We start from the raw sequence: 16,020 nt of genomic DNA, 5'->3' as shown, positions 1-16,020 counted from the left end.
GCTGTAATGTACTTCCCTGATTCGAAGCTTCATGGAGCTCCTGTAGTGTACTACTGTTTCAGAGGAAGCTAATTAGCTTTGCTCATTTTATGTGTATACCTAAGTGAGTACAATTAGCAATTAGGCAGCACTGGTAGACTGATTTGAAACTGCTTCTATTGTGCTGGGACATTCTGACCTCTGGGCTTTGGAAACTGTGGGAGTGAAAGTGTATGTTTTCACTTGTCGTGGGAACCAGGAGTGAAAGTGTATGTTTTCACTTGTCATGGGAACTGTGGGTGTGAAACTGTGTTTTCAGTGAGCTTAGGAACTGTATAGAAGGGAAAAAATTGTTTGGAAGGACTTTTTAGTACTGAACCTATATGTTAATGGACAGGCCATGTTATTTTTTAAGATAATAATGATGTGAAATGCAGTGATATGAAAACATAAAAACCCAAGCGTGTGCTTGTTTTGAATCTTTGATGATCGATCATGAATGAGAACTGAAAAATAATGACTTTCTTTCTCTGTATTCTACATGAAAAAAAGAATCACTTTTGGTTTGATGCGACCGGGGATCAAACCCCCAACCTTCTGCTCTCTGGGCAGACGCTCTCCCACTAGACCCCGGAGGTGGTCAGTTATCACAAGAGGGTGCATCAAAGCAAATTTCCTTATATTCCTGACATGTTTATCAATGAAACAATTTAAAAACAAACAGCGATTGTCACCATATTGTCAGAGTACAGTTTGTTTATGATTAGGTTCCATGCATCTTGAGACCCATGAAGATCCGGGTAGAACAGGTCTTCAGCAACCAATGCTTGCCGTAAAAGGCGACTAACTGGATCGGGTGGTCAGGCTCGCTGACTTGGTTGAAGCTTGTCATCGATCCCAATTGTGTGGATCGATGCTCATGATATCAATCACTGGATTGTCTGGTCCAGACTCGATTATTTACAGACCACCGTCATATAGCTGGAATATTGCTGAGTGCGGCGTTAAACAACAAACCAAACAAACAACCAACCATGCATCTCTATGTGCATCTTCCTTTTATGTCCAGCGGGGCGGTCGGGTAGCCTAGTGGTTAAAGCGTTTGCTCGTCACGCCAAAAACCCGGGTTCGATTCCTGACATGGGCACAATGTGTGAAGCCCATTTCTGGTGTCCCCCGCCGTGATATTGCATGAATATTGCTAAAAGCGGCGTAAAACCAAACTCACTCACTCACTTTAATGTCCAGCAGTATTCCTGCAGCTCCCGCCTTGGTTGTCTACAGTTCATAACTTTTGAGGTACAATCTGTACTTACCAAGATTTCAAAGAGCGTCATACAACTTTTGCTCAGAAGTTGTTTGGTCAACAGGTTACAACATTCAAGGCCTCAGTAAAGCTTTCAAAAGGTTTTTTGGTGCACATGTGGAGGACATTTCTAAATTTGACGCATCAGTGACAAAAATGATGTTCGATGCAATTTGGAATCATACTATCGACTCTGCTTTTGGCAGAGATTTCTTATGAATATGGAAAGGGTTTTGTTGCTTTATTTACATCAAAAGTCAATGCCAATATACATTACTTAACACCGTTTTGCTATATGGAGCTTGAATAGCAGAGATTGGCAACATGTCTGTTGCCATAGCAGCAAGGTACATGGAAATATAGCAAAATGTCATTGATCAATACAATTCACATATTTTACATAAGGTAAGAGTCGCAGACAATGTTAGAAACTTTGGAGAGATTGGAGAACATTTACACAGAAGACCAGTCAACCTTACTGATATGTTGATTAAAACTTGGGTGTATCAAGATTCTCCATGAAGGGATATATTAATAGTCATGTTGTGTCCTGTTTTGCAATGTACAAGATTTTTTCCCTCCTTGGACATTTTGAAATAAAGAATTTCCCGGTATGAGTTGTCGCAGTATCAGGAGGAGTATATGTGATTTTATGTGTGCGCCCGTTAGGATTTATACCACGACCTAGTGAGTACCCCTAATGATACCACTACAACATTTTAATCTTGGCGGCATGTTTCAATCTGCCATTGTAAAAGAATTAAGACAAATTGAAAATTGGTATAAAACAGATGTGGGATTGAGCAGAGGTCAACTTGTCCTGTGTCACGTGACTTTCATTAACTCGTTAACAATGTGCAGCTTTTTGTTTCATAATGGGGTATAAGAATTGAATTTCCCCGCTCGGAAATCCACGTGCAGCCTGTTTCCCCCATGGCGGGGTATAAGAGATTTATCTTCCCACTCAGAAATATATTTCCCTCCCAGGCAAGATACATAATATGTTGTCAAGATCACATGAACCAATCAAATGTCAACATTCTGACATGGAGGTTAGATAAATGTGTTAACCCTTTCCTTCTGCTGTAACGCATGTTTCCTATCTGACAATTTTGTGTGGCCATTATCAACATGAAGAGCATTATTTTAGTTATTAGTGGATTTTAATTGGTGTCTTGAGTAACTTTGTTATAGATTGTCTGCTGTCAGGTTTCTTACAAGGATACAAGGCTATTTGGGGTTCAGGTTATTCTAATTCTAGTTTCAGATAGCTCAGCAATTATTTGTTTTCATTCTGAATACTGCCCACGCATCCATCACATACTTATTGGCAAAAGCAAAACTGTGATCATATTCTTTCAAATAATTTGCGACTTAAAATTCCTTTCCTTTGTGTTCAATCAAGCTTTTCAATCAGGGTTTTTACCATCAAAGGCCTGGTAGTGTCATTCCTGAATTTTGATGGTAGACATCCACTAAGTTACTAAGTGTGTCACTTGTCGACATGATGCACGATCCCAAGCTTTGACCTTTACATGGAACTTCCACGCCTCCTTACTCACTGACACTTACTTTTTTTAATGAAACTTGTCAGTGGTGGTTGCTAGGACATGCTGACCCTTTCTGTTTGTAATGTTTTTTTTGTTTTGTTGTTGAACATGCACTCAGGAATATTCCAGCTATATGACGGTGGTTTGTAAATAATCAAGTCTGGACCAGACAATCCAGTGATTGAAACCATGAGCATCAATCCACGCATTTAGGATCGATGACATGCATCCACCAAGTCAGCGAGCCTGACCACCAAATTCTGTTAGTCGCCTCTTAGGACAAACGTAGTTGTCTTTTACGGCAAGCATGGGTTGCTGGAGACCTATTCTACCCCCGAATCTTTGCGAGTTGACCCTTTCTGCGAACACCTGTGTGATTACTGATTGACAGTGATCCATTCTTATCGTTTTTATCACTCTTTTGCCCTCTTGGAAACTGTTTCAGTAGATATTCCAGCCTGATGGTTGTGTGTTCCTGACTCTTCAAAACAAGCTGCTGTTGTCATACAGCGGGAATATTGGTGACTCACTCACTCACTAACTCACTCACGCACTCTCACTCACTCACTCACTCACTCACTCACTCACTCACTCACTCACTCACTTGAGTGTTTGTGTTGCCGAGAAAATGCTGAAAGTATCAATTGTTAAGGTATCATAAGGGCTAGTAGAAATTTACCATTTTTGAGGGTTTTGCTATATGTTATCATTATAAGGACTAGTGGACTAAAACTGTTAGTTTCTACCACTTGTGTGCTGTTAAACAACAACCAGTCAACCAGTCAATCAATATTTATACTGAAATGCATCCTAGCCAAAACCAGAAGACACAAACGTAGCTGAGCTCGAAGATGTACTGCTCTGGAGCCAGGAGTCCATGTACTATATACACCACCAGTTCCGTGTCGTCCACACTTCCTGAATTGTTTCCTTTGGAATACGGATGAGTCTTCTCATCTCAGACACACGAGCCAAGCTAGTGTACATTGGTCTATTCTGAGTTTGGTTAGGGACCAATCATTTGATATTCAGGGCTGTCATTCTTTTGAAATAGTATAATCCAGAAAATACTTAAAAACAACTCATTGACCTCCAGCTGTACAACAACCAAATAGTTAGCTGGAGTGGCTGAAAGATGTGAAGAAAAGTAAATTGTTAGGCACCTCCTTTCAGAGTAAAGAGAATTTTGTCATAGCATGGCTGGACCCAAAAATGTGCCTTCATGTCCATTTCTGTAACTCAACTCGAATGGGTGCACGGGAATCACGCATGTTGAGACGTCCAACGCTAACACCGTATTCGTGTGTGCTTGATTCCCGTGCATCCTTTCGAGATGATTTGATTGGTTCAACTGTGTCATATGGCCCTGTGACGCAGGGGTAGCATTATGCAGATGGCTGTTTCGATAAATACCCGTTCCACCCGTGCAAACAGGTCTGGTTGTTGATGAAATATAGTGATAGCTAAATAGACAGATTTTTTATTCATGCACCGATTATCTTTAAATGTAATATCCAGTTATGTATGACTGTTTAATAATCTCATACCAACTTTGACTGGAGTAGGTCCGATAATTTTTCAGATATTGTAGTAAACGTCGGTACCTTAAATTACCTTCCAGACTATAAATGGACAGGCCAATACCGATGAAACAAGTCTGTAGATATATAGGTAGGAAAGTACATATCCAATAAACCACTAAAATTACTGATGGGGAAAAGTGCCAATCCCTTCTTTTGACTGATTTCAATTGATTCAAAATATTTCAATTTCCCTCAAATGTACACTTCTGAAAATAGATTATTTATGTGTTTTCTATCAATTTTGGGACATTCCTTAACCCAAGTGCTGATCTGGAAGCCGATATATAATATGGAAGTTCTTCTGTTATGGCTAATCTTCAGAAAGATCAGATGAGAATAATAATCAGTATAAGTACTGAACGCTCTAAAGATGGATAGTCGACCTTGACCTTGGGTCAATTACCCACAATATTAGGTATCTATACTAGAAGAAAATGAATTTCATCTTCATAATTAAAGAAATGAGAAAACTTTTAGGAATTGTTAAGAAAGTTATATTACGTGCTCAAAATGGGAATAAAACTTCACCGTATTGTGTAAAATCATTCAACACCAAATGAAGATGATGCTAAAAGGCAGCATTTTTATATTTGAACATAAGCAAGTCTTTGACCCGAGCTGATTTTTTTTGGAGCAGATAAAAACATCACTACACATATGGTATAAAAATCATCATTGGTCAAGGTTGTGGTCATAGCTAAATTTTCTCTTGAAGTTTGAAAATCATCTGTTTTATCAATTGTAACCATACTTGTGCACTTGATCGCCCCAAGGTCCAAAACAAACAAGTGTAAGAAAGAAAAAGACTAGTTGTCAGCCACATGTTTTTCGTCTCTACATTTCAAAGTTTTCTGTAACTTCAAAATTTCACTATTCCAGTTGGGCTGAAAAGGAGCTTACCTCATCCATTCCAAACATTTCCCGAATCCAAATTGGGTAATTTTGAACCTGCAAACATCCATCTAAATCAGCTCAGTCGTCCCGTCTCGACATCAGCATGTATCCTCCGAAAAAGTCAACTTTATTATACTTAGTCAACTTCTTCATTTGCCTAAGAAGCTTAGAATTGTTCTTAGGTTTGTTACTTCATCAGTATTTGTCACATTATTGCTTGGTCCTGTGATGTTGAAACTACTGGGTAGGTGTGGAGAAGTCTAATACCATCTTCAGTAGCTGGGTCCACACAATCGGCTTATGTTGTCTGCATATGGGAAATCCTACGGATCAGGGATGACCACAAAGTAACCCCATTTGTCTGAATTACGCCACAATATACACTACTCTTTGAGTAAAGAGATCTCGGGATTGTCTGTTGCTTGCTTGTGTTGTGTGCTGTGTTGGTTTGGGTTTCCTATTTGCTCCTTACTGTCAATTCTCACATTTATCAGTGTGTAATTATCCCCCGCCAGGAAGTGGAAGGCAGATATAGGAATGGGTGCTGTCCGTCCGCCCTTCCAGCCCTCCGTCCACCTGTCCGTTATGTTTCATTTCCGAAGCAGAACTCTAAAATCATGAGAGATATCTTAACCAAACCTGGCACATAGATAGGTCAAGTGGGGAACTGGTGCCTTATGATAGTTTGGTATTTTTTTAAAATTCATTTTTTGAGTTTCCACCGACTTTGACTTAGACTGAAAATGGCGGTAGTGCTCCTTTCTGGAGCAGATCTTGGAAACCGTAAATATTTCTTGCCTTGCACACAACCAGACATGATATATTGTTGGTGGATATCATCAGCTTTTAGCAATATTCCAGCAATATCATGGCGGGGGACACCCGAAATGGGCTTCACACATTGTACCCATGTTGGGATTCGAACCCGGGTCTTCGGCGTGACGAGTGAACGCTTTAACCACTAGGCTACCCGACCGCCCCCTTGTTTTATATGAAGGAAGTGTGGCATATATTGAAAGATCTGAAATGGCAGCAGTGTACGAAATAAGCACGTGCCCGTAGTTGTATAGGTCCTTATGGCCTGCAGCAAATTAAAGTGTCTACAGCTTCTAAAGTCTGTGGGTCCCATCTTCCCGAGACAAGAGAGTTAACTGACTATGAAAAGTCCAGTTTCCACCCTTGCCGAACTAGGCTGGTATTATGGAGTTACATTTTAGCTGGACTAACAAGTCTATGCATAGTCCAATCAAAATCGTGCACCAAAATCGAAATCTGGTTCGTAAACTGTCGAGCAGATTTTGATCGATTGCAGGATTTGCAAAGCATGTGCACTGCCAACTCGTTGTCAGCAGATATTTTCCAAATGTTTTCATGTTTTTAATCAAGGTGCTCACGTGATTTGATACATTTCGCGATGTAAGACCCGTTTTATCACAATATATATCTTGAATATCGATCCGATCGTCCTGACCTGGGCGCCACCATTTTGTGTGAAGCAAACACAAGTGATACGAGAGGTGGAATCTGATTGGTCCATGATATTAAAATACAAAAACACAAGGGTAAAAACTTCTTTATCATATAATATAATTATGAAAATAATCAATATTTAAGTTTTATTTATGTCACTTGACTGTAGACAACACATACAAATACAGTGTTTGAGTGAAATGACCCATTCATCGTAGAGTGCTAAATCATTTACAGAGATGTTTGTCTGCAGAGGACTGCCTCCATGGTCTAGTGGTAGAGTGTCCACCTGGTGAGCAGAAGATCCGGGGTTCAATCCCCGGCCGCGTCATACCAAAAGACGTTAAAAGATGATACATGTTGTTACCCTGTCTGGTGTTCAGTTTTAAGGGGCTAAAACAAGGACTGGTTGGCTCGGAGTCAGTATACTGTGTCTGAGTGGGATATTCATGTTAAACTGCGGCAGGGTGTCTCAGTGAGCTAGCACTATAAATCGGCATCAGTCTCCGGACTAGTACAAGCAGCCACACAAACCCACTCACGTACATGCATGTTGCTATAGAAGTGCAATAATCTTGGACACAACGTTAAACCCCATTTCACCTCACCTAACCTTGTCTGGTTTTCTGATGTGTGGTGTTTCTGCAATCTCCAAACTTATTGGGAACTTCAGTCAATAATTTTTTTTTATCAAACAGACATTGCATTGAATCATGGAGCTTAAAGATAGTTCCTCTGTGGTCTCATTTGCATATTCATCTGATCTTGATTCAAACTGTATCAAATCGGATTATTGTATTGATAACACTTTCCTTTATATGGCCCAACTGAAATACTGTCCTCAAACTTGCTAACCCAAGATGATGGAAGACGTCTTCAAAAACTAATTGTCAGCTTCTTGTGATCGTGATTTCAGATTAAACACACTATGTTACAAATACTCATATAATCAGGTTTCCTGCTGATAACCTTCTGGGGTGACATCTTGTGTCAATCAGCCCGGGCGTCTAAGGCTCAGCGATCTGCTGTGCAGAGTTGTGTCCCTTGGGCATGCCTGAAAACTTTGATTGTGGGTTCGAATTCCGGTTCGCCCGGATTATGTTTCTAGGTTTGTCATCACCATACCCGTGCTTGTGGGTTTCACCGAAGTGGTAAACGTCTGAGACCTGCATCACTTTGGGCTTTCCTCCCACATTAAGCTGACACGCTGCGATATAACTGGAATAATGTTTAAAGCAGCATTAAACCCAACTCACTCACTCACTCACTCAATTGGCCCGTCACCATATTTATATGCTGTCTTTGTCACAATATGTTTTATACATATTCCAGTAGGCACACTAGATCAAATATGTATTAAAAAACATGAAATAGGCTTTCCAATTAAGAATGGACAAGATATTTTTTTTACAATTCATTTTAAGTTTCAATTTCAGACTAACAATCTGTTTGATGCCTTTAGGTTTAAAAAACAGCTTTTCTTTCAACATTGTGCATCTGTTCCAAGAAAGTTCCACTGATACCTAACTCCATTCTAAATCGGAATTTAGCAATTTTCTATTATTTGCACTGATTTTCTGTTGCAAGGAATGTTTTGTTTAGGCAGCTGTGGAGAGGTATTGTGGATTGTAGAGGTAAAACTCTCCAGGGATTTGAATGTTGGGGCTATGAGATGATAATTGCCACATCAGAGGCTTAATGCTGATACGCTGTCATATCAGGAGGACTAATCATACAATGATAGAGCAGGAAATAGAACACACAGTTTCGTCTTTTGTCCTTGAAGAGGGATTTATTGCGAAAACACTAAGTATGCGTGGGGTTTCCAATAAAACGCAACCCGATAATATAATAGGTTCTCAGCATGTACGCACCTCAGGGTCATGTTATAACAGGCTTTCTACCTTGTGTGAAACGAAAGGGTTTGTAGGAGAATATGAGATTGTTCTGTGAATATGAGATTGTTCCGTGAATGTGAGATTGTCTTCCATGATGCAGCAAGTTGCTGTGTCATCGTTTTTACAGACCATTTACATTCTCAGTTCCAGCATCCCATTCACACCCCTTCTCAGTTCTAGCATCCCATTCCCACCCCTTCTCAGTTCCAGCATCCCATTACCACCCCTTCTCAGTTCTAGCATCCCATTCACACCCCTTCTCTGTTCCAGCGTCCCATTACCACCCCTTCTCAGTTCTAGCATCCCATTCACACCCCTTCTCAGTTCCAGCATCCCATTCCCACCCCTTCTCAGTTCTAGCATCCCATTCCCACCCCTTCTCAGTTCTAGCATCCCATTCCCACCCCTTCTCAGTTCCAGCATCCCATTCACACCCCTTCTCAGTTCCAGCATCCCATTCCCACCCCTTCTCAGTTCTAGCATCCCATTCACACCCCTTCTCAGTTCTAGCATCCCATTCACACCCCTTCTCAGTTCTAGCATCCCATTCACACCCCTCCTCAGTTCAAGCATCCCATTCACACCCCTTCTCAGTTCCAGCATCCCATTCCCACCCCTTCTCAGTTCTAGCATCCCATTCCCACCCCTTCTCAGTTCCAGCATCCCATTCACACCCCTTCTCAGTTCCAGCATCCAATTCCCACTCCTTCTCAGTTCTAGCATCCCATTCACACCCCTTCTCAGTTCTAGCATCCCATTCACACCCCTTCTCAGTTCCAGCATCCCATTACCACCCCTTCTCAGTTCAAGCATCCCATTCCCACCCCTTCTCAGTTCCAGCATCCCATTCACACCCCTTTCTCAGTTCTAGCATCCCATTACCACCCTTTCTCAGTTCTAGCATCCCATTCACACCCCTTTTCAGTACTAGCATCCCATTCACACCCCTTCTCAGTTCTAGCATCCCATTACCACCCTTCTCAGTTCTAGCATCCCATTCACACCCCTTCTCAGTTCTAGCATCCCATTACCACCCTTCTCAGTTCTAGCATCCCATTCACACCCCTTCTCAGTTCTAGCATCCCATTACCACCCCTTCTCAGTTCTAGCATCCCATTACCACCCCTTCTCAGTTCTAGCATCCCATTACCACCCTTTCTCAGTTCTAGCATCCCGTTCACACCCTTCTCAGTTCCAGCATCCCATTCTCATCCCTCTCTCAGCATTCATCTGATGACCGGGCAGGAAGTAGACCTGAGACATCATTACAACCATTATAGAAGTTGTTATCTGTAAAGGTTTGCTGTCTTCGGGTCCTTCCGACCTCCAAATGCCTATCAAAGACTTATGCATGTATGATAAAGTTTGTTTCCTTTTTCTGCAGGTGTCCAGTGGCTGTATCATCGACTGTGAATAATTTCTTTGTCAGGTAAGTTACTTTCTTGTATCAAGTATTCAATATACAAAATGATCTCTTGCCTTGAAACATTGGAAAGGGTGTCCGGGCTGTTTCCTTTGAAACTCCATTCATTTCAGTTACCTTACATCTCCGCAGTTGTTGGGATGACTGCACCAGTTTTGCATCTGTGAATGAATGGTGTTTGGTGCAGTCTTGTCCCATTAGTTTCCAGGGGGCACAGGTGGCCCAGTTTAAGGCACCGTGATGCGCTGTGCAGAGTTGCGTCCCTTGAGCACGCCAGACACCTATGATCGTGGGTTCGAATCCCGGTTCGCCTCGATTATGTTTCTAGATTTGTCATCACCATACCCGTGCTCGTGGGTTTCACCAAAGTGGTAAACATCTGAGACCTGAATCACTTCGGGCTGTCCTCCAACATTAAGCTGAAACGCCACGATATAACTGGAATACTGTTAAAAGCGGCGTTAAACCCAGCTCACTCACTCATTAGTTTCAACCCTGAATTCTGATCATGTCCATGTGAGCCAGGGCTGCTGAGATCAACCTGTAGTCTGTCACTGATATAGGGTTTAACATCGTGTTGGAGATTATTGCACTTTTACATTTTGATATCCAGAGGTAGAGTCCAGCGGGTCTTCCCCCCCCCGCCCCCCCCCAATATGTTGAGGATTTTGGACCCCTCCCTTTTAAAAATGCTGGATCCGCCCTTACTGGCCAGGGAGCTGAGAATGATATTTGACTGCACACGAGCTTCCTGATGTCAGACTTAACTATCACCCCCTCTTCACTGTTTGGAACTAGTCCTTTCTGACACGTCTTCACAAAGGACAATTTGGTACCAAGTAATTTTGAGTAAGTGTGTCCCTGTGTGTATTGTAATTTAATCATACTGCCTTGTGGTACTGCAAAGTACCTCTACTACTGGTACTGCTACAAATGAACTGGAAGGCTGGTTCTTTCATGCCTTGTTGAACTGTCTCTTAGATCTGTTAGAAGACCTATGGCCCTATGAGGCTCAACACAACAAATGAACCACAAATACCTTTTTGTTCTCTCAGCTCTAATTTCCTGCTCACTGTCACATATGTATACGTTACACTTTATTAAATGTTGTGCGCAAGTTCCCGTAGGATTTGACAAACTTGGAAGAATAGTTTCAGCAATGGTCGACATGTTCGCTTCTGGCATTCAACCCCCCAAGGACCATGTGATAATTTCATTACAGATCGAATTAATCATACGATTGACCATGCTTCTAAAAGACCTGTCTCTTCCTGATGTGTGTCGTTGAAATTTCTATCTCACTGACTGAAGACCTCCGAGAACATGTTGAATTTCTATCTCCCTGACTGAAGAGTTCCGAGAACATGTTGAATTTCTGTCTCCCTGACTAAAGAGTTCCGAGAGTATGTCGCATGGTGCTAGACTGGTAGATTGTCACAGCAGGCCACACAATCCCAGAGGAGAGTTTGTGCAGAATGTGGCAACAGTTTTGTTGACAGGTCCTGGGACAAATGTGTCAGTGATATGTGCTGTGGTGTTATTGCCATGAGAATATCCATGGCATATGCAGGTGGCCATTTTGTGTGGGGTGAAAACCTTGGTTAATTAGGAATCTTCAAATGAGATTGATCAATCTTATTTTAGATGTGCATATGTTAGGTTCTGTCTCCAAGAAGGATCAATGTACAGAGCTTGAAATGAAACAATGGCTTCAGATATGCTGGGTCACCATTTCTGTGGTAATTATGCTCGAAAAAAAATGTTGAAGAGAAAATTCTTAGGTTCTGAAACATTGATAACAATAATTAAAAATGAAAAAACTCTATTTTCATTTTTGTTCACCAAATACAAATTAGAAAAGAAGGTACATTTCGTAAATATAATTCAGAAATGACAAGCTGCTGTTTAACGAAACCAAATAGACAATGAAGGGATGACTGCAATTAGATAACTTGGCTACCAATATGGCAATTGTTTCTCATTAAAGCCCTATTTGAAATTCCAGGGATGAATTGGTTCCCAATATCCCTTGATCTCAGCAAAGCAATATCTCCTGTGGAAGACAGTTTGGGATGATAAATTACAGGTCCCTGTGATAATACTGGAATATTACTTAAGGCTGCATTAAAACAACATTCACTCACTAATGAGGACATGCTAGCAATTGGACCATCATTCGTCGTAAAGGTCACAGCTACACAACAGGGCCTTAATTCTCCAGAAGGTCGTGGCGGCTTATATATGGCCATTGCTTCAATCTTTCAAAGCCACTTTTTATCTTAATCCCTTTTCTTGCCTGAATTGTACATTGATGTATGCAAAACGTCTGCATCTTTGATGGAAGCTTAGGATTAGGTACGACTTTTCCCAATACAATGAATAATTAATGGATATATCAATCACGGTCGTGGAATTTTTTTCGATCCCTGCTGATATCAAACCTCACATCTCAACAGACATTGTACAAGGCAGCATGCATCAAAGGTTTTGTCAGAATTCTGTTCCAAATGTTTAGCTTTCTGAAATTGGATTTGGATTTTATTTGAGGGACTGATTCAAACACATCCAAAATAAATAGTTGCCTTAATTATCCAGCACATACAGCATGTCATATAGCACACAATGACTTTCCCATTTCGCTTTATGTTGGGAGTTTTTATTGTCTTTCTGAAAGTATCTAACATAGTATTGGCATAAAAAAGTTTTCATAATTGAAAATTGCAGATTTGATTCTTTTTGAGACATTTCCTATTATATTCGGGCATGTTGGAGAATTCCGAGAGTTGGTTAAGTGTTGTGAGCGCCATTGCGTATTAACCAATCGGGTCATACACGATGTCTAAGATGTTCTTCTGAAACGGTTTTAATGAAACTGACAACATGCATGGATCCAAGGAAGGAACGGGGGGAAGATACCTAATCACAAAAAGCACTCCTTTTTTCCCAAATATCTGCATCTGTGTTTGTGACGATGTAGCTTACTTCAATTTATGTCCAAATAAGTTCCTGTTGTAATGGGTCATGTGTAAAACACATTCTTATGGTTGTTATGGCTGGAATAACAGCAGTGAAAAAACACATTCACTCACTCTGTCATCCATTTAGACTAACATTTAGTCTCTGAAATCTTATATTACACAATATCCTTCTTGACTCTAAAAATAAAATAAAATTCCCTATGCTGGTTGTGGAATAGAGCTAGCTAGAGCTGGCTAGACTTATTTTTGTATGCGTTCCTAGATTTATTTTTGTTCATAAAATAAATATATTCCACGGTCATGGTGCAGGACTATCATCCATTTTGTGATCAGTTTTAACTGACCTAGCTGAATCAATAGTTTTTGTGAGTTCGTAAAGATAAAGTTATCTGTCGTCTGTCACTTCATAAATGTTTTGAACGGCAGCTGTTTCTGAAGTTATGTCTGCTGTGGCCTCTACTTTATCATGTGCGTATATTAGATATCTCAGTGTGCCATGATGCAGGTTCTTCAATTTGGCAGTGGCAGTACTGACACTTTCAACCGTGCATGCTCTGTGCATTGTGAATTATTTGAACAAGGCTGTTCTGCAAGACAGTTGTTCAAGAATGTTGTTACAGGAATGTTGTTAGGGGGATGTTTTATTTGAAGAATGTTGTACATTTCCTGTCTATCTGCATCACTGTGTTGGCCGTACATGCAATAAACCTGTAGGTGTTCATCAGCCTGTGGGGAGGAGATACACCTTGTCAGTGGTGCTAATGATAACTGTCTTCAAACACCCTGGGCATCCTCCAGATAAAGAAGTAAATGCTTTCTCTTAGGTCGATGCTGCTGCTGCTGCTGATGATGATGATGATGATGGTTGTTATTATTATTATTGTTGTTGTTATGATCATTATCTTTAAAAGGGGGTGGTCGGGTAGCCTAGTGGTTAAAGCGTTTGCTCGCCACGCCGAAGACCCGGGTTCGATTCCCGACATGGGTACAATGTGTGAAGCCCATTTCTGGTGTCCCCCACCGTGATATTGCTGGAATATTGCTAAAAGCGGCGTAAAACCATACTTACTCACTCACTCACTATTATCTTTAAAGACTGTTATAATTCTCTTTTTATAATGGTCACTATGTAGGTCTGGAGAAGAGGGGGTCTTATTCAGTATCAATATGTAGCCCTGGAGAAGAGAAGGGGGTGTTATTCAGTGTCAATAGTAGCCGTGGAGAAGAGGGGGGTCTTATACAGTGTCAATATGTAGCCCTGGAGAAGAGGGGGGTCTTATTCAGTGTCAATGTGTAGCCCTGGAGAAGAGGAGGGTCTTATACAGTGTCAATATGTAGCCCTGGAGAAGAGGGGGGTCTTATTCAGTGTCAATGTGTAGCCCTGGAGAAGAGGGGGTCTTATTCAGTGTCAATATGTAGCCCTGGAGAAGAGGGGGGTCTTATACAGTGTCAATATGTAGCCCTGGAGAAGAGGGGGTCTTATACAGTGTCAATATGTAGCCCTGGAGAAGGGGAGGTCTTATTCAGTGTCAATATGTAGCCCTGGAGAAGAGGGGTTCTTATTCAGTGTCAATATGTAGCCCTGGAGAAGGGGAGGTCTTATTCAGTGTCAATATGTAGCCCTGGAGAAGAGGGGTTCTTATTCAGTGTCAATATGTAGCCCTGGAGAAGAGGGGTTCTTATTCAGTGTCAATATGTAGCCCTGGAGAAGAGGGGTTCTTATTCAGTGTCAATATGTAGCCCTGGAGAAAAGGGGTTCTTATTCAGTGTCAATATGTAGCCCTGGAGAAGAGGGGGTCTCATTCAGTGTCAATATGTAGCCCTGGAGAGGGGCTTGCCCATGGTAACTGCTTGGTCACTGTGGGCATGCTGCCCTCAGGTAATGCAAGAGCTATCTGATCTAGTTATCTGATTGGAGTTGTATGAGCCTTTACAAATTGGTAATCCAAGGGATGGCTGACGATGTGATGTGAGTATTTCATGAAGTGATGATGATGGATGTTTCAATAGGGGCAATGTGATCTTGGCAGAAGTAGAACATCAGTTTGATTAGAGAAGCCATTGAAACCCTTCTTCCTAATCTAAGAACGTCAGATTTGGTTCTCACAGGATCGAAAATGAAGGAAACAAAAGGGGGGTAACTCTGTTCTGACTTAGATTGCAGCACTGAACGTTGGGACATGGTACATTAGATATTTGTCTCTCAGAAAATATTTCACTGACAATTAATGTGATTTATACAAAATAATGATTAATATCCCTCAGAGGTTTTTTTAGATGATTTTATGATGTGATGTTCATGTACTCGTAAAACACCAACACCCTCCTTGTTAATGACACGTACAGCTCATGATACAAGCAACTCACTGACATTATATTTTCCATGCCATTAACCAAAGGAGGCTATTGCTTAATCTTAGGATGTTCTGGATAGGGATGATGACTGCACTCAGGTTGGAATTTCTTGTCTAATGCAGAGAATCCTGTGTTAAAATGTCAAATGTTTTGGTAGGGGTCCACCATTTAATATATATTCGGGGTGGGGGGTGTCGGACAGGATATTTTTCAGGTCACTACTTCAAAACAGGCAAATTATTTCTGTGAAAGGAAGAGTTGAACAGAAAATATGATTCATCATCATCATCATCATCATCCACATCATCATCATCATCATCATCATCATCAGATGTCAGAAGTTGACATCTATTAATTCTCTTTCTAATGTGTATCACTTCTAAATGCCTTTCAAAGACATCATCATCATCATCATCATCATCATCTGTGTCTGTGTCTGTGTCTGTGTCTGTGTCTACATGACAAGCTGCAGCAGTATCACTCAGGGTACATGGGGTTTGAAGCGTCCCGTGTTAGGGTTTATACCACGAGCCGGAGGTATGATACATGGAATACTTGCCACATCTGACTGTGTAAAAGGGAGA

General features: G+C 41.1%; 1 protein-coding gene across 9 annotated transcripts in view; it reads left to right on the top strand.

Moving 5' to 3' along the window:
* LOC124130846 (polypeptide N-acetylgalactosaminyltransferase 5-like) overlaps positions 1 to 16,020 on the top strand; it is a 390,720-nt gene that overhangs the window by 267,691 nt on the left and 107,009 nt on the right. For all 9 annotated transcript variants that reach the window (XM_046493865.2, XM_046493869.2, XM_046493866.2 and 6 more), the window contains one exon: positions 10,065 to 10,109. The gene's annotated coding sequence lies outside the window, so the exon portion shown is untranslated. The remainder of the gene's footprint in view (positions 1 to 10,064; positions 10,110 to 16,020) is intronic.

The sequence above is a fragment of the Haliotis rufescens genome, unplaced genomic scaffold (genome assembly GCF_023055435.1).
Source record: "Haliotis rufescens isolate VD_foot unplaced genomic scaffold, xgHalRufe1.0.p SCAF_10, whole genome shotgun sequence".
NCBI classification, from domain to species: Eukaryota; Metazoa; Mollusca; class Gastropoda; order Lepetellida; family Haliotidae; genus Haliotis; species Haliotis rufescens.
Note: the sequence above shows the minus strand (reverse complement) of the source record. Positions and strands in the feature narration are given on the sequence as shown.